A 21175-nucleotide genomic window follows, 5' to 3' on the forward strand; every position below is an offset into this window, starting at 1 on the left:
TTATTTATAATGTGGTTTCTGATATACCAAGTTATTAGATATCAGTTTTCAATTTGCCAAACATAAGGTGTTATCTCTATTGGAAGGCCATGGCATACTTTAATGTTCCAGCACTCTCCACCTACGTTAAATGTTGATCCCCAGACAAGCTTCAGTGATTCATCATTCTTGGCATCCACTTCCTTGAGACATCTGATTGGATTGAAATAATGTAAAGAGAAAGAGAAAATATACAAAGCAGGGATATGCACACACACACACAAATACCACGGAGTTTCTCTTTTTCTCGTTGTTACTAAGAGAAAATAATGAAACATATTTATTGTCAGCCACACAAAACAATAAATAACCTCGGAAAATTGTTAAAGAGACGCTGGCAAACAAGGTACAAATAACAAATGGTTAAGATGCTTGTTTTCACAAATCAGTATCACAATACAGGGCAATGTCATGGCTCGCATGTTTTGAGAATCTATGCCTGTCTGTTCTATGTCCATTCAATAAATAACAGTAGGTTTAGGGTTCCTTTCTTTGTTTTGTTTCCACCAAGAAAGCAATAGCAATGGCCCCAAGAAGAAAAGTGACCAAGTAACCACAAGGCTAGTGTGGATGGCTTTGTCCAGGGCAATGCATGTGTATGAAGTATTTCTGAGTGGCCTTAAAATGTGACCCGGCCTGCTCAATACTCAAGTGCCCTCTTAATGCTTTTCCCTTTTTATAGGAACTTTTGATTATCTGGTCTACCTGCGTTGAACTATCTCATGAGTCAAAGGTAACCCTAACATTTTCCCTGGTTTCTTCAATTATTTTCTAGGACTAAGGGCTGCAGTGATTACCATATGATAGCTATTGCTATTAGTTTTAGTATCCAGCTTGTAAAATAGAAAAACTCCCTAAGGGCCAAAAGAAGTTTTAAGGGATAACAAAATCGTCTGTGTTTTACATAGGGAAGGCTAGTACGGAGTACCTACACAAGTGCTCTATTTTTGTACCGCTCTTCCTCTTTGCTTGGAAATGCTTTTGTTTAGAGTGATGTTAAATATCATCTAACCAGACAGTGGCAGGAGCATTGATCTGCTTAACCTTGCAATGAACTGAACAAGGTTCATCCATTCCCACAGCCAAAACCTGGGCCAAATGTGTGAATGGCTCTGACAGGGAAAAGTGGGAGCTTCCCTGATTAATAGCTAAGATGCAGGGTATTTGAAAAAGAAATTAGAAGAATGCATTATCTGGAGACATTTCCTGCCACCAAATCACCCGCACTTAGGCCGATGACTGAGAAATCCCAGAAGGCGTTCTCCTGTGAATGTGGCCTACGTCAATGGCACATTTCTGAATTGTCAGGCTGAAAACCCATCAATAGTCATAAAGAGAAGGATGTGTCCTCATTGGGGGTGTGTTGATGGATCTGATCCAGAACATGAGAGGTGACTCCTGGGTTAGTTGGATGTTGGACATATTTGGGTCTGGTGACCGTGCTTCTGATTCTAAATCAAAACCATTCTCCCCGCTTCATTCAGTACATTACATAATATGAGTAGGGTTGTCTATATGCATAATTATCACTGCTCATGAGAAACAGGCCCAAAAGAATTCTCTGACCTTGTGCTGATAAATTGTGCTGAAGGAACAAGGGGCTCAGAACTGCCAGTCTCAGTTACAGACGCTGAAAAATTAAGTTGGACTGAAGGGAAATCAAGCTTCTGCATGGCACATTTCTCAGTAGGCTGAGACTCTAAGCTATTGAAGTCTGTTTCTGAGGACCCCAGTTCAAGCCCTACCTCTGCTCATCAGTCAGCACATCATTCTCGGCACTAAGCAACATGCTTGTAATTTCCAACCTGACTGGAATTAGCTCCTGAGAGGGGGAGGAGAGGGGGAAGGAAGTTAGAAAGAAATGGCTCAAAAAAGTACTCCTTCTAAATCAGAAACATCTGCTGGAGTCATAAATGGTTTTAAGTAGAAATCAACGACTAGAGGGTTTTCATAGGAGAAATAGAAAGAAACGAAGCCACCCCTCACTGAAAGTTCCCAGGTAACCGAAATCAATGATATCACTATGTATTAGAGCAAATTTGTGAACCTGCTTGGTGGCTGACACTTCGGCATTTTGGATCCCGCTCCTACTACAAAGGACCACGTGACACTAAGGACCTCTGTGTGCTATTCATAATGCCTGAAATGCCTGGGCGGGACTTGGCCACTTGACGCACATTTGTTGTCGTCCATTAATCTCACTGAAGACTCTTCTTACTATAAGTCCTCAGGGAGCTTTTTTAGAAGAAGCCAGGAGCAAGAGGGATGTTCCTCTCCCTCAGCTCTAACAAAGGCCACACTCTGACTTGTAGGATTTTCCTAAAGATACAAACAATACAGGGACGCCTGGGTGGCTTGGTCGGTTAAGCATCCGACTTCGGCTCAGGTCATGATCTCGTGGTCCGTGAGTTCGAGCCCCGCTTCCGGCTCTGTGCTGACAGCTCAGAGCCTGGAGCCTGTTTCGGATTCTGTGTCTCCCTCTCTCTCTCTGCCCCTCCCCTGTTCATGCTCTGTCTCTCTCTGTCTCAAAAATAAATAAACGTTAAAAAAAATTTTTTTAAAGATACAAACAATACAGAAGGCAAAAAGGAACATCAGCTTCTACCTCTCTGGTGTTTGTGTGTGTGTGTCGGTGTGTAGTTGGGAAAGATCTCAACATGGACATTCTAGAAGGAAATCAGAAGCTGTCCAGCCTCACTTGATCTTTTGTGTAAAGTCCTCCCAAAACTTCCTCGAGATAAACAACATTTGTTAATTAAAAACAAATACAAAAACACACCGCGAGTTCTCAGTGTTGTCACCAGCACAGAAATTCTTTTTTTTTTTTTAACTTTTATTCATTTTTGAGAGACAGAGAGAGACAGAGCGCAAGCGGGGGTGGGGCAGAGAGAGAGGGAGACACAGAATCCGAGGCAGGCTCCAGGCTCTGAGCTGTCAGCACAGAGCCCGATGCAGGACTCGAACCTACAAACTGTGAGATCGTGACCTGAGCCCAAGTCGGACGCTTAACCGACTGAGCCACCCAGGCGCCCCAGCACAGAAATTCTTTAGTCATACTTTTAATACGTTCGGTCTCATCAAGCACACAAAGAACTCTTCTCAGTCACGTTTTGATTGAAATTCAGAGATTGCAAGAGTTCCGCGAACACCAAGCCAACCATGTTATAGGTGTTTGCCTTAAAGGAAAGTACAGCATGCCCAAAGAATTCACCGGGGTACCTCAAAAGCAACTGGAAATTGAGAGGTAACAAAACTGACATGATTTTGTCACAATCTGCATTACTGACACAAATGTAGAATTGCTAGGGAGTGGAGAATAGGAAGAACGGAAAACATAAACGAACTTTCTTTTAATCTGAGCCTGCACGTCTGAATAAGGTAAGTACTGCTTTGCTATCAAAGAGCTGGAGGAAGGAGGTGGGAGCACAGTGAAAAGAATTTCTTTAAAAGCAAACGTCAAATGGCAACCACATCAATCATTCCCTGATTTAAAAAAAATAAATGAGTGCTTTTCTCCACAGTTGGAAATTTCATTACTTCTGTATGTTCTCCTCTTTGTTTATAAGTTGACTAAGAACTCCTGCAAGTTTCGCTTTCTTTGGGGAAGAGAGGTCAGGTTTTTGATGGCCCCAAATGTCCCCCAGGGATTCTGCCCCAAGACTAAAGTTTAACTTATTTTTCCTTCTCTTCTTGGCTTTTTCTTGTGGGGGAACAATAAATATATCTTTCAAATATACCATTATAAAACAGGCTCCCTGCCACGCTATAGTATCCAAAGAGTCACTCACATTATGGGGTCCTAATGAAATACAGATCTTTCAAACTCATCTAAAATGTCATTTTGCACACGACTATTTTATTGCATAAAATGCAGTAGTCAAGCAAGCAAATGAGTGATTATGCTGAGTTAAAGGACATAAAAAAAGATGGGAATCTTTTATTTTTTTGCAAAAAGTTATCACTTGATAACTGCCTGTTTCCCTTGAATATGCAGGGTTTCAGAAGCCAAAGAGAAAGCCCAGAGATGAACAAGAACAAAAATGATTAATGAAAATGGTACTAGGTTTCTATAAGAGAGTACACGACAATTCTGGAATTAATTATCTCTGAAAAGAACACAGTAAGGAAAGCATAACTTGGAAATAACTTTATAGCAAAAGTTCTTCCCACAGAGCCCCGAATGGAGGCAGGGAATGAAAATAAATGGGATAATAAATGATACAGAGGAACACCAGCCAAATGTCTTTCCAGTGATACCAAAACACATTTGGTAAAATTTACAGGCTCTTAAAATCTTATTTTTAGATACAGGTGGAATATCAAGAGACCTAAAAGCAATTTCTTTACATCAGATGACTGCTGGTGCTGTATTTTTCTAAGATTATTTATGGTTGATGCTGACCTTGAAAGTACTATTCTAGTACACCATTATGACACCCGATTCAGAAATACATTCAGATAAAGCAAATAGACCGTTTCTAGGTAACATAAAAGGTGTATGTCCTAAACCAAACTCTACTCTCAAGGAAACTCTGTGTAACTCAATGTAGTTTAATGGTGCCTCACCAAATTTGTACGGTTTGATGATAGAGGTAACTTGAAAAACAAAACAAAACAAAACAAGCAAAAACCAGTGACTTTCTCGCTAAGGGATTTCTCATGCACATTTTTGTTTCTGTGACTTTCACGTGAGATAACAGCGTAGTGAAGAGAAAAGGCAAATAGCTTTTATTCTCCTGAATAATCTCACCTGGACTCGTTGGCCTCAGTTTTATTCTCTAAAACTTTGCCTGTCATTTGCTTCCAGGAGCTGTTCTCCTTCCTTACTGTGGTCTCGGCAAAGCATGGAGTTCTGCTTCATCACAGCTCCTGCATGTGATAAAATGTTATTATAAGTTTGCACAGAATGGAGAAGTACAGCACAGAATAGTAAGCGATTTAATTTTTTTCTGCCAACCCTCCCAGTGGAATTTCTTACCAGTCAACTTCATCTTAAGCCCGCTGCTGTCTTGTGTCTCTAAAGCCCTTTCTTACGACATGTTTCCAGGATCCACGACCTCCAATTTCTTGGCAGCTCTGTAATTTGTGTAAATAGGTCAGATATTTCGGAAATACCTCTCAAACTCAGTGGCCCTTATATTTAAGCCAATCTTTCGCTCTTTTCCATCCCCATTTAAGAATAATACTTAGCAACAAGGCTGAAGTTCAGAAAGAGGAGACTAGGATATAAGAGACGTCTCAGCTATAAAAAGAAAATATTAAAAAAAACATACAAACAAACTTGCCTCGGTCAGCCTTGAAGGAATGTGAGAAGTAGAAAAACAGAGGGGAGGAGACATGAGAGGTTGGGGATGAGAAAAGTGAATTTCCTCCTCCGAATTAAACTTGGAAAAAGCATGGTATATTAGATCATTGAGGAGAATATCCAGTCTGAGAGTCTTTTGGAAGAAATTGGTTCATAGATGCCCCTGCCCCAATCACACCAACAGAGTGGCCATAGAAAAGTCTATTTGGCTGTACTGCACAGTAATTAGGCTGAGGGAGTGCCAGTTCAGCTTTCCAGCACCATCTCTGTTTTCTGTTTACACTGTGGATGGGACCTAGAAGTCTCTAGAACACAAAACTCAGAAAGCAGCTGAGTGGAGAGCCAGTTAGATTCTCAGTGAAGCTCCTCCTGGGAGTCGGCTAGAGCAGACTGAGGCCAGGCAGAGACTCAAAGGAGAACGGTGTGAGGCTGCAGTGAGGGAGACATCAAGCAGGACACATCACTGGGCCTGGACCAACAGACCTCCAGACCTGTGGACCACCGCTTTAGCCAAGACAGCCAACCGGGCAAGCAGTCTCCAGACACACAGAAACCAGAGGAGCTGGAGGGCGTCAGGGATCCAAGGACCCCTTTCCCTTGAGACTATGTTAGGCTACCTCATACGATCAGATCCCACCTTGGGCAAGAGGAAGAAAGAGAAGTGAAAGATTGGGCATGTATCCAAATGAGGTTGAAATTACCAGACTGGACTAAATTCAGCTCCCTCCCCCGCTACTTACCTAGCCAAGTGGAGGACAGGCCAAGCAGATTGATAAGCCAGTAAGAAAATAAAGAACCGTATTTCTCTTTATATACCCATCTACTACAAATACATTTTCATATGTTTATCATTTATTATATGTAGAATTTTGCCCTCCTTACTTCCCCTTACTAAAGATTCTCCCTTGAGAGTTTTCTGAAAATTATGAAAAACCTTTGAGGTAAATGCTATCCCTTTCCTTTCCAATAATGCTGAAGCAAGGCAGATATTTGTTATTTTTCTTTCTGCTCTCAACTCCTTCCTCTCTTTCTCCTTCCCTCCCTCCCTTCCTTTTTTTCCCTCTGTCTCCTCTCTCTTAACACCCCCCTTTTAAAAAAAAAAAAAAAAAAGTAAATGTGTTTTCTTTCCATATGAGATAGTCTTATCATTAAGGCAGCATTTCAGCATTTTCTATTATGGATCAGCCTCACAAAGAAAATCAGGGGCAAATCTCACAAATATCCTGAATTCCTTGCTCACCATGAAGCATACTTCCAATTCCTTATTTAGTAGATAAATACATTTTCTGTTGTTGTTATTTTTAATACACAATAGACATTTCAAAGACAGAAACCAAAATGGTAATTAAGAAAGACCTTGTATCCTTTTTTGTTTGTTTGTTTTACTAAAGCTAATCTGTAAGATTTCTCTATCCCATTACATTATTATACAAACTCTTGACTCCTTCCTAGAAGGGTACAAAGATATACTGACTAATTCCTAAGAACTCTCTGATTTTACAGAACCAATGGAAATGTCTGAATCCCACAAACTGATTTTCCTGTATTTACAGTTTTAAGATAGCATCATAGCGGGGCACCTGGGTGGCGCAGTCGGTTAAGCGTCCGACTTAAGCCAGGTCACGATCTCGCGGTCCGGGAGTTCGAGCCCCGCGTCGGGCTCTGGCCTGATGGCTCAGAGCCTGGAGCCTGTTTCCGATTCTGTGTCTTCCTCTCTCTCTGCCCCTCCCCCGTTCATGCTCTGTCTCTCTCTGTCCCAAAAATAAATAAACGTTGAAAAAAAAAAAAAGATAGCATCATAGGATAATCAAATTTGAATATCATCAGAGTAATCTTGCTGTCTTGGCCTTCCCTTTCCACATTATTGCTCCTACACCTTTAGGACTGCAAAGGCCTCAATGTTCCCTTTTTCTTCTGTTTCATTAGGAGAGAGCTCACCTGCTCCTGCTGCCTTTGGCACAATAAAACTTTTGTTTCCAAAATATTGGCAACTCAGCTAGACAAAGCTAGCATTATGTTCTTTAAATATCAATGCTTTTTGAAGGAAATTAGCTTCTGGTTTTGTGGGTTTTTTTTTTTTTTTTTCACAACTACCTTGTATTTACATCACACATTTCCCTGAATGACATGAAGTGATTTACAGGTGTTAACTGATTCATACTTAGGAAGGAGTTGATGGAAGACACAGTTTAGTCCCAGTGTTAGAATTAAAGGTACAGAGAGATCATCACTTCCATGAAGACAGAAAAGTAGGAGGGATAAAAATCTGCCAATTGAATCACAATTTGGCCTCATTCACTCACTCACTAAGGAGAGGCACAGTATACAGAACATGTGGACTCAAGGGCGTCAGCTAAGCTAGCTTTTCTGCATCTCAGTTTCCTATCTTTAAAATTTATAGCGCTTGATTATTGTTGGTAAGCCCATCAACTCAAAACTGATTCTTGTGTTTATCCAGCTAAGCGCACACATGAACACACACACACACACACACACACACACACTTACTTAATTTAATTAAGATGAAATTTTACCCTCAATTTTTTGCTTTAAAAGCAAAAGCCAGAGCACCTGGGTGGCTCCTTTGGTTAAGCAACCAACTCTCTATCTCAGCTCAGGTCATGATCTCATGGTTCATGAGTTCAAGCCCCATACCAGGCTCTCCGCTGACAGTGTGGAACCTGCTTGGGATTCCCTCTCTGTCTCTCTCTCTCTCTCTGCACCTTCTCTGTGCTCTCTCTCTCTCTCTTTCTTCAAAATAAATAAATAAACTTTAAAAATAAAAAGTATTAAAAAAAGCAAAAGCCAATTGGTCATCTTAAGATAGTAAAAAAAAAAAACAAACAACAAAACATTATTTCATTAATTTCCAGAAAGAAATATAGAAAGAAGACAAATATCTATACTTTTACAGGCTCAGTTTCATCCACATATCTTTCTGCTCCATCGCTGCTCCCTGCAATAGATGAACATTATCAATATTGACTTCCCGCCAAACTATTGATGTAATACGTCAAATATGTCACAATTTTAGTAATTATGTGTTTTTCCATAATTGAAGTTCTGAGCACTTATTGTTCTTAATATGCCTTCTCATGTACTCATTCTTTACCAAGGAAAAATGCAAAATTTGATCATTTCAATGGCATAATTTGTTTGTTTTACTTTTTACCGCTTCTGCTCCTTTGTTTGGTTTCTGTGTGTGTCTGTGAGTGTGTAAGGTTACACGACCTGTACTATTTCCTCATTCCTTCCAGCTTTTCTCAGTTGGTTCTACAATGAGTGAACTTGGGCCTACCACTGACATCCAGACAACATCATGCTCTGCTCTACTAAACAGCTCCGACCACTTCCTTTCCCACTCTGCACCATACCACTACCGTTGAGAGATGAAAGAAACAATTAATGACAGAAAACAACAAAATATTTTTCTTCTTATCACAATACTGAGAAACCTGCAGGACTATTATCCTTTCTGGGGCCATACTGAAAATGGTGAAAACATGTTGCATTCATTACAGATGTCAGATTTTTCCAAAAGCACAGAATTAACTCAGTTCTGTACTTCTGCTACATTTACACATGTTTTTATTAGCATGAACTGCTTTTGTTACATGCCCAAGAGTGTTTGGGGTACAATTTATAATGAAGGAGAAAACTTATCAGAGTGATAGGTCACATGGAGTTGCTTTCAGCCACAATATAACTGGGACCAGAAATAGTGGACAAGTTGCATTTTTTTTTAATTGTTTTTGTTTTGGTTTTTAATCTTTTCCCTCCAAGCAGCCTTATATGACACCAAAATGAGATCACAATCTTGATCAAGTTGTGATTTAGGAAGAATACTGAGAGAATCTAAATATAGTAAAAAACAAATGACTGTCACTGATATCCAGGATAAAATATTTCAACCTTGTTTTTTAGAGGATGGGGTTATTTTACATATCCCAAATTAACCTCAACAGGAAAACTGCCTTATTTTGGGTAAATCAGGAAAACAGAATGAAATATACGACTAGCAAAAATACCTACTCTTTCAAAACAATGGACTCTGTTTTTTGAGGAGATTTTTTTTTAACATGTATTTAAATCGATTAATGGGAAACAAAGGTAGAACAAAGCCTAAACTTGAGTATTCCTCTTCCCCAGGAAGATACATTCTTTCTGTTGGTAGGATCAATATGGACAGAATAAACAACAGTGAGAAAATAATTCTTTTACAAAGGATCATATGCATTATAATTTAATACCAAATGATGATTTGTCAAATAGAAATCCATCAGTTATTTTTCTTTCCAGAATGATATAACTTTGAAAAATGAAGATTAAATACAGGAAGTAACCAAACCCACAATGGATTCATCCTCATCATGACTGATAACAATAATCATTCACAAAATATATCCTGATGTTCTTTGCATATTCACTTATTAACCACGTTGGCAAATCATCATTTAAACACAAGAGTTGTCCATGAACATCAGGCACATGGCTCTGTACGTTTTCCAGCTATGGATCTATATTTTATCTAAAGGGTAGGACATTAGTTGAGATTTTTATATACTGGTAATTTGGGGGGCAAAATTTAAATCATCATGGTAACTTCTAGCCACTTCATTCTAAATGAATCAGAATGAATTTCTCACCACGTGCGTTAGGCTAAAAACAAAAAGCACTTCTGATATTTGGTCATTTCAAACTTCTGAAGTTTGTGCAACACAGTTCTTACAAACAGTGTAAATGGGGCTATTATTTCAAGAGTCAACACATTCCTACTGACACGTACCTCTTCTTAAATAGCCTAAAGTTCTTTTTCATTATGTTAAACAACCATTATCCTCTAGATCTGAACTAGAAAACCCAGGTACACATCACTGAAAGTCTTGTCATGAGTCATTTGGCAATTATGTGAGAATAATTACCCTTGGAATCCTGACTCACAAATAACTTAGCCATTCAACCCACCTTCTTTGTGCAAAAGCTTCATGTGAAATGGGAACCAAGGAAATAAAATAAACGTCTGTCTCCAATATTCGGAACATCTGCATGAGTAAAAATTATTCAAAAAGATACCATGAATTTTTAAAATAAAATGCAGCATGTAAAAATTAAGCACCTGGTCTTTTCCTTTATATTTCATTAAAAAATTCTAAATAGACTATCACCAGCTGTACATTTTACTGCATTTTTTATTATGGCAGGCAGTCAAAGCAATACTGCATCCTTTCTCATCTGAGCTCCACATACAAATTTATTTATTTAAAAAAAGAAAAGAGCAGAGCAGGCCTTGTGTCAGAGGCAACAAAGAGTTAAGGATGCCACACAAACCAATAAAAGACCGTAAAAATGATCCCCAAACAGACTTGATTCCAAATAGAAAGTTTGAGATAAAAGAAAAGTGACATTGTTTCATTTCTTATTCATTCAAACTGCCTAAAAGAAACCTAAAAATTTGGACAAGAAATTTCATTTAGCTTCAGAGAAAGGATATACTTAATTTACAAGTAAAAACTGAGGAAGTTAATGCAGCGAAGTCATCTTACTGGTTCTTTTTGTCACATAACCTGATGATTCGTAAACCAAGCAAAAAGAACATACATGTTATAAGCCTGGAAGCAACACTTTATAAATTTCATAGTTGGCTGACATATACTATAGGGTCAATACCGATCAAGTCTCCAAAGTTTTAAGAGAAACTAGGAATAATTGGGGAAAATGTTCCTAAGATAAGCAGGAATCATTAAGTCCCAAATGGGCAGATTATGTTAGCTTGCAATTAGCAATTCTAAATTGTTTTATATAAATTGATTAGTGAGAGGATTTGAGAAGTTGGCCTATCCAATTTAAAAACATTCATTCTGTAACATTTCAAATATTAACACTGATAAAATGCTTCCTTTGTAAACAAATGGAGAAATTCAACTTAATGGCGCTTTTTAAAATATCTACTTGATTGGGTTTTTTGTATCTATAGGCTTGTGATGTGGACATCTGTCTCCTCTCTATGACTGCTTTTGATGAAGGGGAAAGTCTGAGATAACTTCAGCTTAAATCCAACTTTACCAACAACGCTTCAAAAAAATTCATTTATGCAGCAAATATGTACTTGACACTGAGTGCCAAGTATTGTTCTAGGTGATGAGGATAAAAAGCAAGCAAAACAAGCATGGCCCACACCCTTTCAGCTTCATCTGTAAAATGAGAAATAGCACTGAGATGGCATCTCAATAAATGCAGGTCCCTTCCGCATTCCCTCTCCATCTCATGTTAATGGAAAAATTGCAACACCAGATAGGTAAGATCCTTGGGTAAGTGACATGTGTCTGCTGTTCGCTTTCAGAAAATGCTTATTGCCTCTAACAAGAATATTGTCTGTAGTCCTACTCATATGATGAGACACAAAAATAAGATATTTTCTTTTTCTGTTTTGAAAAAAAATGCCATTGAGTTTTTAAGATAAATGTATTATGTTCTTGGATGATAAAGTTAATTTATTGTGATGATTTTAACCATTTTAACCAAGCACTCCAACATGATTTCAATTCATTTACTCATCCAAAAAAAAAAAAAAATCAGACTTTTTTCCTGCTATGCAACTTAACTAACTACTAGTTAAAACCTTTGAGGCCTGGGGTAAATTAGAAGCTAGAGGGAAACTGCATACTTTTTAGAAATGCTATAAAGCACTAAACATTACTAAGGTATGTTATCAAGTTCAAGCATACTGTGTATGTTGATTTTAAGACTTACATCTATGCTGTAGTTTTTGAAAATAAATGAATGTTCCATATTATTTGCCTTTAAAACCAAAACTCAGGGAGGAGAGAGATGAGAAATAAGAGTGTGGACTTACCTTTTTGATAATTAGCTACAGTTGGTCTCATATTTGTAAAGACAAGTAAAATCTTGATGTCAATATCATTGAACTAAACAACCAATTTAAAAGAATATAACTCTATATTCTATTTTATTGCTCATAAAATCCTAAGAAAACAGGATACGACCAACAGAAATATTGCTTAAAAACTTACCAATTAATTGGCAAAATTTTCATGATTTCTCCTACCTATTAGGAAAAAAGTAGAAACTACCTCACCTTAGCACATGGCTGCAAAAGGGTTGATAAAATTGTGTGGGTTTTGTTTTAAATTGTATTCAAATTAGAATTTTCTCATACGTTTGATCCAGTGAAATATGCTAACATTTGATTTTCACATCAGTGATTAATCACTTGTTTTCCTTTTTTTATTGTTGTGACTCTTTCCAATCTTTACTATAATCTTCCTGGGTTGGGGGGGTGGGGAGGATGCTTCTTAATACTTAGACCTTTAAGAATAAAGAGTTTCAATTAAAAAAAAAAAGAATCTTAATGTCCCTATTTAATTTATACTATAACATTTCAGTCCCCCCTAAAGAAGAGTAAAAACATTTTCATGGAAAAAAGCTATTTTAGTGACCTTGTGTCCCTCCCTAAGAGGAAGAAGTCTGACAGGTAGATATATGGAGAGTTTGTTATTGTAAATTCCAGATCTTGTGATTATCTCTGACTCAACTTCTGGGGTTTTATCTGGAATTCCTGTGAAGGGTCAACAAGTGTATTACTGCCTGTCTTCACCTTCTTGTGACCCTAATTTTAAAACTACACCTTATAGGATTCAGAAAGTAGATTACAGTGCTGCATTTCAGCAGACAAATTTTAAAATGGAATGCATATGAAAATATATAACTAATTCAAACAAACACAAATATATAACTTTTTGATATGTTTGTCTATACCCCATTTGGGAATTTAAAGAAAAAATCTGGTAACTTTTTGAATTCGATAACTTTTCAGAGCCAAATGTTCCATGAAACTCTTTCTTCCTGAAGGAATACGTTTTTACAGTATTGCTATAATTAAGTGATTTTCAGTATAGATATAAGTGTAGATGTATTTATATAAATACATCTTAATGGATAAAACTGTGGTGAAGATTCATATTATAATTTTAGAAAATAGGCAAATTCAGATAAAACAGCACATTTTGACAGTATAACTTGTTCATATATATTAGGAAAATGAAACAAGCAATTTCTGAGTAAATTTTAAGTATATACTTCAGTTCAATGGCCCCAAGCCTTCAATTATTGTTCCAAAGACCGTGAGCACCGGTTAAGAATGACAGAACTATTGTTATTAATTTGGGGATGGTGGAAATTGGTTTACTAAAGAGAACACTTGTAAAATGGATAACAAATACTGGGAACAAATACACAAGAAGAGAAATTAAAGATGAACATCTGGAAAACTACCTGGAATGGAGGTACGGCAGTGAAATGCTTGGAGAGTATGGCTCCAGTGTTGCATAGTGGGTTCCAGACAACTTGCTGGGTATGTGATCTCAGGCAAGTCAATGAACCTGAATATAACCCAAAAGAATATAAAATTGTGCCTATTTTATTTTATAGGTATGACATGGGAATAAAAAGTTACATGTTTGGCACAATCCCTGGCATAAAAGCCTTTGTTGTCATGAATGTCCCTTGTAAATTCAACAAATAGAATAACTGAATGATAAATAAAATCTTCCAAATATTACAGATGATCCAAAATGCTACTAGAGTCTAAGATATAAGGTCCAAATTAATCACAAAAGCAGTAGTGGGATAAAATTAAATTCTTATTATTAGAAAAGGAAAAGAATTTCAATAAAGAACTAAGCTACGAATTTGGTTTATTGTCTAAAACAGAATAATACATGGAAATCATGAGCTATGGGTGCAACCGTCTTTTGTGTCATACTTGATCCATTTGACATTGTTGTAGACTTACGGCAAATTGAAAGTTGAGAACATTTTAAAATTAAAGGCACAAAAAAAATCCCTGTAACAATAATAATTAGGTGAGATGAAGAGGTCTAGCACATTTATATTTTCACCAGCAACGTCTTACTCTTTCTTCTAAAACTGAGAAAAAATTCTGCCATCATTAACATTTTTTCCAAATAGAGCTCCCGCAATCATTTAAAGATAAACAAGACTTGGAGATGAAAATCTATGAGACCATTTTTACTTATTATCATACATAAAATATGAAAGGGAGCTATTCTTTTTTTATCAAGTTTTGATGGCAAATTTTGTGAAGCTACATCTAAATATCTCATCATGGTTGTAATTCTTCTTCCACACTTACCCTTCCAGTTGTTGTGGTCCAAATGATTGCTAATACCCTTGTAGTCTTAAAAAAAAAAGGCCAGTCAATATAATCAAACTGGATAGGCATTTAAGAAATAATCACAAAGAACTCACAGCAATGTGCATTTTACATAGTGAGCTTGTCACTTGTTTGCTTCTGCCTAGTGTGAAATTAAATATTCTTGACTAATTATGTGATCACTTTTATATCACTGTCCTCAACTGTTTATCTAAACATTATCATTTTATATGTTTATCCCATCTTTCAAATATGTATAGCCAAATCTCTTGTAAGTATCTTGATGAGGTAACTTCATCGTCTATCTATACCTTTACTAGACAGAATAATAGGTAGGGGAAACTATTTTTTGATAGCTCTGATTCACTGTGTGCCACTGATAATTAGCGTATTGCCCTATCAGCAGAAAACATAATTCCAATTATCACTTAATTAAGGCATATTTTCTATGACAGCTAGGACCCAACTAATCCTAATACTTTTATTTTGCCTTTTCAGTTCCTATTTGATTGATCACTTTATTTAATGTACCCCAGTGCTGCAGTAAGATATTGTATATAGGTCTCAAAATATCAAATAAGTCATGATTCATATATTTCTTCTAACTGAATACTATTATTAAATATTTATAAACAAGGGTATATGTGACATACATGGCTAGTTTAAAAAGTAGTAATAAAATGATTACCAGTGCTCCCACTAATCAGCTTTATGTAGTTGGTACCTTACAGGGATGTCTAAAGCTTCTTATTTTGTCATCCTTGCTTGCAATTCTTGCCCCCTACGAGAGATAACCAATAAATACAACCTGTTCGTTTTGGCCTCAATTTGAACTTAACATAAATAAAGTCATACTGAAGAAACTCATCCATGACAATGATTTAACACTCAACATTATGTTTTGAGGGATGCTCACATCTATAGTTGTGCATCATTCTATATGAATATGATTCCATTGTTTGCATATATCAAAATTTATTTATGCACTACTGATGAACATGCTGAGAATTGTGTTCTTGTCGGAGCCTCCTCTTGGAATATCAGAGAGACTCTAGGAGATCTATTGCTAGGTCATAGGGTATGTGCATTTTGGACTTTACATGGAAAAGGCAAATTATTTTCTAAAACATACTAAGTTAAAATTTCCACAGCAGTGTGTGAGAGTTTTAAATTTATGTCTCGTAGGTATATCACTGGGCGTTTACCTGATATTTTCCTGATAACTAATGAGCCTAAGCATATTTTCAGATGTTTATTAAAATTTGTGTTTCCCTTCTAAGAAATAACTGGTCGTGACTTTTTCAACACCTTTTCACTGTATTATTTTTTTAATAATTTGTTTTTCTTTTTTTCTATTATTTTTTTTAATTTTTTTAATGTTTATTTATTTTTGACAGAGAGAAAGAGACAGAGCATGAACGGGGGAGGGGCAGAGAGAGAGGGAGACAGAATCAGAAGCACGATCCAGGCTCCGAGCCGTCAGCACAGAGCCTGACGCGGGGCTTGAACTCACAGACTACGAGATCATGACCTGAGCTGAAGTCCGGCCCTCAACTGACTAAGCCACCCAGGCATCCCCTTTCACTGTATTATTGAGTTATCTATTTTTTTCTGTGTTTCATGGGAATATATATATGATACTAATCCCATTTTTACTTGCCCTTTCACCTTTTTCAATGAGCAGAGTTTCTTAATTTTAATGTAAACAAAACTATCAACTTTCTTACTTTATGTGTTGGGCTTTTTTTAATATTAAGAAATCATCCTTTACTTCAAGCACATAAATGCATTGATGCTAGAAGTTTGAGGTGCTGGTTTTCAAAGTTAAGTTTTTGTCCCTCCCCAGAATTAACTTTTGTGGATACTGTGAGCTACAGATCTAATGCCATTTAATAAGCCATCCTTTTCCCAATGCCAACTCTGTTCTGTATCAAATCTTAATATATACACAGGTTCATTTCTGGGGTCTCTAATCTCATTCATCAGTCCGGTCATCTATCTCTGCACAAATACCCAACTATCCTGCCATAGGTTTATTTTAAGTCTTGATATGTCCTAGAGTTTAGGTTTTACAAGCCAGAGACACTGCTCAGAGATAGGCAAAATGTTGTTATCCTTTTTATTTCTCAGGATGCTTATACCGTGTAATTTACTTCAACATCTTTCAATATAGTTATCTACACTGTATTTTGTTTGGAATGTCCATGATACCTTTCTAACATTTCGCTCTGAACCTTTCTTCATGTTTATATTTTAGGTGTGTCTCTTATAAAGAACGTGTAACAAGATTTTCTTCCTATTTGCATTTTGGTAATTTTTAACCAAAGATTTTATTATACTTAGGTTTGTTGTAATACTCATATAAAATTTTTGAAATTATTTCCATCAACATTTTTTTCTATTATTACATTTCCCTCTACTAGTTCCACAGCTCACTCCTTATTTTCTATTCCTTTAGTGGTTACCCTAGATATTTAATTTATGTTCCTTAAACGATTCTAAGGTTAATAGTATCATTAACTTGAATAATAGCAGCATATAAATTGGGATCTAATTAGAATAAAGCAAGCGTAGGGGTTAAGGGGAAGATGGCGGCGTAGGAGGACGCTGGGCTCACCGCGCGTCCTGCTGATCACTTAGATTCCACCTACACCTGCCTAAATAACCCAGAAAACCGCCAGAGGATTAGCAGAACGGAGTCAGAGTCACCGGAGCCCAGCGCAGACGAGAGGCCCACGGAAGAGGGTAGGAAGGGCGGCGAGGCGGTGCGCGCTCCATGGACTGGCGGGAGGGAGCCGGGGCGGAGGGGCGGCTCGCCGGCCAAGCAGAGCCCCCGAGTCTGGCTTGCAAAAAGCGGAGGGGCCTGACGGACTGTGTTCCGACAGCAAGCGCGACTTAGCGGCTGGGAGGTCATAAGTTAACAGCTCTGCTCAGAAAGCGGGAAGGCTGGAGGACAAAGGGAAGGAGAGCTGCTGAGCCCCCTGACGACAGAGCTCAGTTTGGTGGGGAACAAAGGCGCTCGCCAGCGCCATCTCCCCCGCCCATCCCCCAGCCAAAATCCCAAAGAGAACCAGTTCCTGCCAGGGAACTTGCTCGCTCCGCGCAAACACCCAACTCTGCGCTTCTGCGGAGCCAAACCTCCGGCAGCGGATCTGACTCCCTCCCGCTGCCACAGGGCCCCTCCTGAAGTGGATCACCTAAGGAGAAGCAAGCTAAGCCTGCCCCTCCTGCCCCTGTGCACCTTGCCTACCCACCCCAGCTAAACGCCAGATCCCCAGCATCACAAGCCTGGCAGTGTGCAAGTAGCCCAGGCAGGCCACCCCACCCCACAGTGAATCCCGCCCCTAGGAGGGGGGAAGAGAAGGCACACACCAGTCTGACTGTGGCCCCAGCGGTAGGCTGGGGGCAGACATCAGGTCTGACTGCGGCTCCGCCCACCAACTCCAGTTATACACCACAGCACAGGGGAAGTGCCCTGCAGGTCCTCACCATGCCAGGGACTATCCAAAATGACCAAGCGGAAGAATTCCCCTCAGAAGAATCTCCAGGAAATAACAACAGCTAATGAGCTGATCAAAAAGGATTTAAATAATATAACAGAAAGTGAATTTAGAATAATAGTCATAAAATTAATCGCTGGGCTTGAAAACAATATAGCTGACAGCAGAGAATCTCTTGCTACAGAGATCAAGGGACTAAGGAACAGTCACGAGGAGCTGAAAAACGCTTTAAACGAAATGCATAACAAAATGGAAACCACCACGGCTCGGATTGAAGAGGCAGAGGAGAGAATAGGTGAACTAGAAGATAAAGTTATGGAAAAAGAGGAAGCTGAGAAAAAGAGATAAAAAAATCCAGGAGTATGAGGGGAAAATTAGAGAACTAAGTGATACACTAAAAAGAAATAATATATGCATAATTGGTATCCCAGAGGAGGAAGAAAGAGGGAAAGGTGCTGAAGGGGTACTTGAAGAAATAATAGCTGAGAACTTCCCTGAACTGGGGAAGGAAAAAGGCATTGAAATCCAAGAGGCACAGAGAACTCCCTTCAGACGTAACTTGAATCGATCTTCTGCACGACATATCATAGTGAAACTGGCAAAATACAAGGATAAAGAAAAAATTCTGAAAGCAGCAAGGGGTAAACGTGCCCTCACATATAAAGGGACACCTATAAGACTCGTGACTGATCTCTCTTTTGAAACTTGGCAGGCCAGAAAGAATTGGCACGAGATTTTCAGTGTGCTAGACAGAAAAAATATGCAGCCGAGAATCCTTTATCCAGCAAGTCTGTCATTTAGAATAGAAGGAGAGATAAAGATCTTCCCAAACAAACAAAAACTGAAGGAATTTGTCACCACTAAACCAGCCCTACAAGAGATCCTAAGGGGGACCCTGTGAGACAAAGTACCAGAGACATCACTACAAGCATAAAACATACAGACATCACAATGACTCTAAACCCACATCTTTCTATAATAACACTGAATGTAAATGGATTAAATGCGCCAACCAAAAGACATAGGGTATCAGAATGGATAAAAAAACAAGACCCATCTATTTGCTGTCTACAAGAGACTCATTTTAGACCTGAGGACACCTTTAGATTGAGAGTGAGGGGATGGAGAACTATTTATCATGCTACTGGAAGCCAAAAGAAAGCTGGAGTAGCCATACTTATATCAGACAAACTAGACTTTAAATTAAAGGCTGTAATAAGAGATGAAGAAGGACATTATATAATAGTGACAGGGTCTATCCATCAGGAAGAGCTAACAATTATAAATGTCTATGCGCCGAATACCGGAGCGCCCAAATATATAAAACAATTACTCATAAACATAAGCAACCTTATTGATAAGAATATGGTAATTGCAGGGGACTTTAACACCCCACTTACAGAAATGGATAGATCATCTAGACACACGGTCAATAAAGAAACAAGGGCCCTGAATGAGACATTGGATCAGATGGACTTGACAGATATATTTAGAACTCTGCATCCCAAAGCAACAGAATATACTTTCTTCTCGAGTGCACATGGAACATTCTCCAAGATAGATCATATACTGGGTCACAAAACAGCCCTTCATAAGTTTACAAGAATTGAAATCATACCATGCATCCTTTCATACCACAATGCCATGAAGCTTGAAATCAACCACAGAAAAAAGTCTGGAAAACCTCCAAAAGCATGGAGGTTAAAGAACACCCTACTAACAAATGAGTGGGTCAACCAGGCAATTAGAGAAGAAATTAAAAAATATATGGAAACAAACGAAAATGAAAATACAACAATCCAAACGCTTTGGGACGCAGCGAAGGCAGTCCTGAGAGGAAAATACATTGCAATCCAGGCCTATCTCAAGAAACAAGAAAAATCCCAAATACAAAATCTAACAGCACACCTAAAGGAAATAGAAGCAGAACAGCAAAGGCAGCCTAAACCCAGCAGAAGAAGAGAAATAATAAAGATCAGAGCAGAAATAAACAATATAGAATCTAAAAAAAACTGTAGAGCAGATCAACGAAACCAAGAGTTGGTTTTTGAAAAAATAAACAAAATTGACCAACCTCTAGCCAGGCTTCTCAAAAAGAAAAGGGAGATGACCCAAATAGATAAAATCATGAATGAAAATGGAATTATTACAACCAATCCCTCAGAGATACAAACAATTATCAGGGAATACTATGAAAAATTATATGCCAACAAATTGGACAACCTGGAAGAAATGGACAAATTCCTGAACACCCACACTCTTCCAAAACTCAATCAGGAGGAAATAGAAAGCTTGAACAAACCCATCACCAGCGAAGAAATTGAATCGGTTATCAAAAATCTCCCAACAAATAAGAGTCCAGGACCAGATGGCTTCCCAGGGGAGTTCTACCAGACGTTTAAAGCAGAGATAATACCTATCCTTCTCAAGCTATTCCAAGAAATAGAAAGGGAAGGAAAACTTCCAGACTCATTCTATGAAGCCAGTATTACTTTGATTCCTAAACCAGACAGAGACCCCGTAAAAAAAGAGAACTACAGGCCAATATCCCTGATGAATATGGATGCAAAAATTCTCAATAAGATACTAGCAAATCGAATTCAACGGCATATAAAAAGAATGATTCACCATGATCAAGTGGGATTCATTCCTGGGATGCAGGGCTGGTTCAACATTCGCAAATCAATCAACGTGATACATCACTTTAACAAAAAAAAAGAGAAAAACCATATGATCCTGTCAATCGATGCAGAAAAGGCCTTTGACAAAATCCAGCACGCTTTCTTAACAAAAACCCTTGAGAAAGTCGGGATAGAAGGAACATACTTAAAGATCATAAAAGCCATTTATGAAAAGCCCACAGCTAACATCATCCTCAACGGGGAAAAACTGAGAGCTTTTTCCCTGAGATCAGGAACACGACAGGGATGCCCACTCTCACCGCTGTTGTTTAACATAGTGCTGGAAGTTCTAGCATCAGCAATCAGACAACAAAAGGAAATCAAAGGCATCCAAATTGGCAAAGATGAAGTCAAGCTTTCGCTTTTTGCAGATGACATGATATTATACATGGAAAATCCGATAGACTCCACCAAAAGTCTGCTAGAACTGATACATGAATTCAGCAAAGTTGCAGGA

General features: G+C 38.2%; 1 long non-coding RNA gene across 1 annotated transcript; it reads right to left on the reverse strand.

Annotated features, from left to right (window-relative positions):
- Positions 1-8060: 8060 nt before the first annotated feature.
- Positions 8061-15731, reverse strand: LOC147580161 (uncharacterized). The gene is made up of 5 exons (XR_015251892.1): positions 15267-15731; positions 14517-14561; positions 13637-13743; positions 10310-10386; positions 8061-8300 (listed from the first exon to the last, which is right to left on the reverse strand). It is a non-coding gene; the product is annotated as an uncharacterized LOC147580161 (long non-coding RNA).
- Between the last annotated feature and the right edge of the window lie 5444 nt (positions 15732-21175).

Source organism: Puma concolor, chromosome B3 (assembly GCF_028749965.1).
Source record: "Puma concolor isolate L17-30 chromosome B3, mPumCon1.1.hap2, whole genome shotgun sequence".
Lineage (NCBI taxonomy): Eukaryota > Metazoa > Chordata > Mammalia > Carnivora > Felidae > Puma > Puma concolor.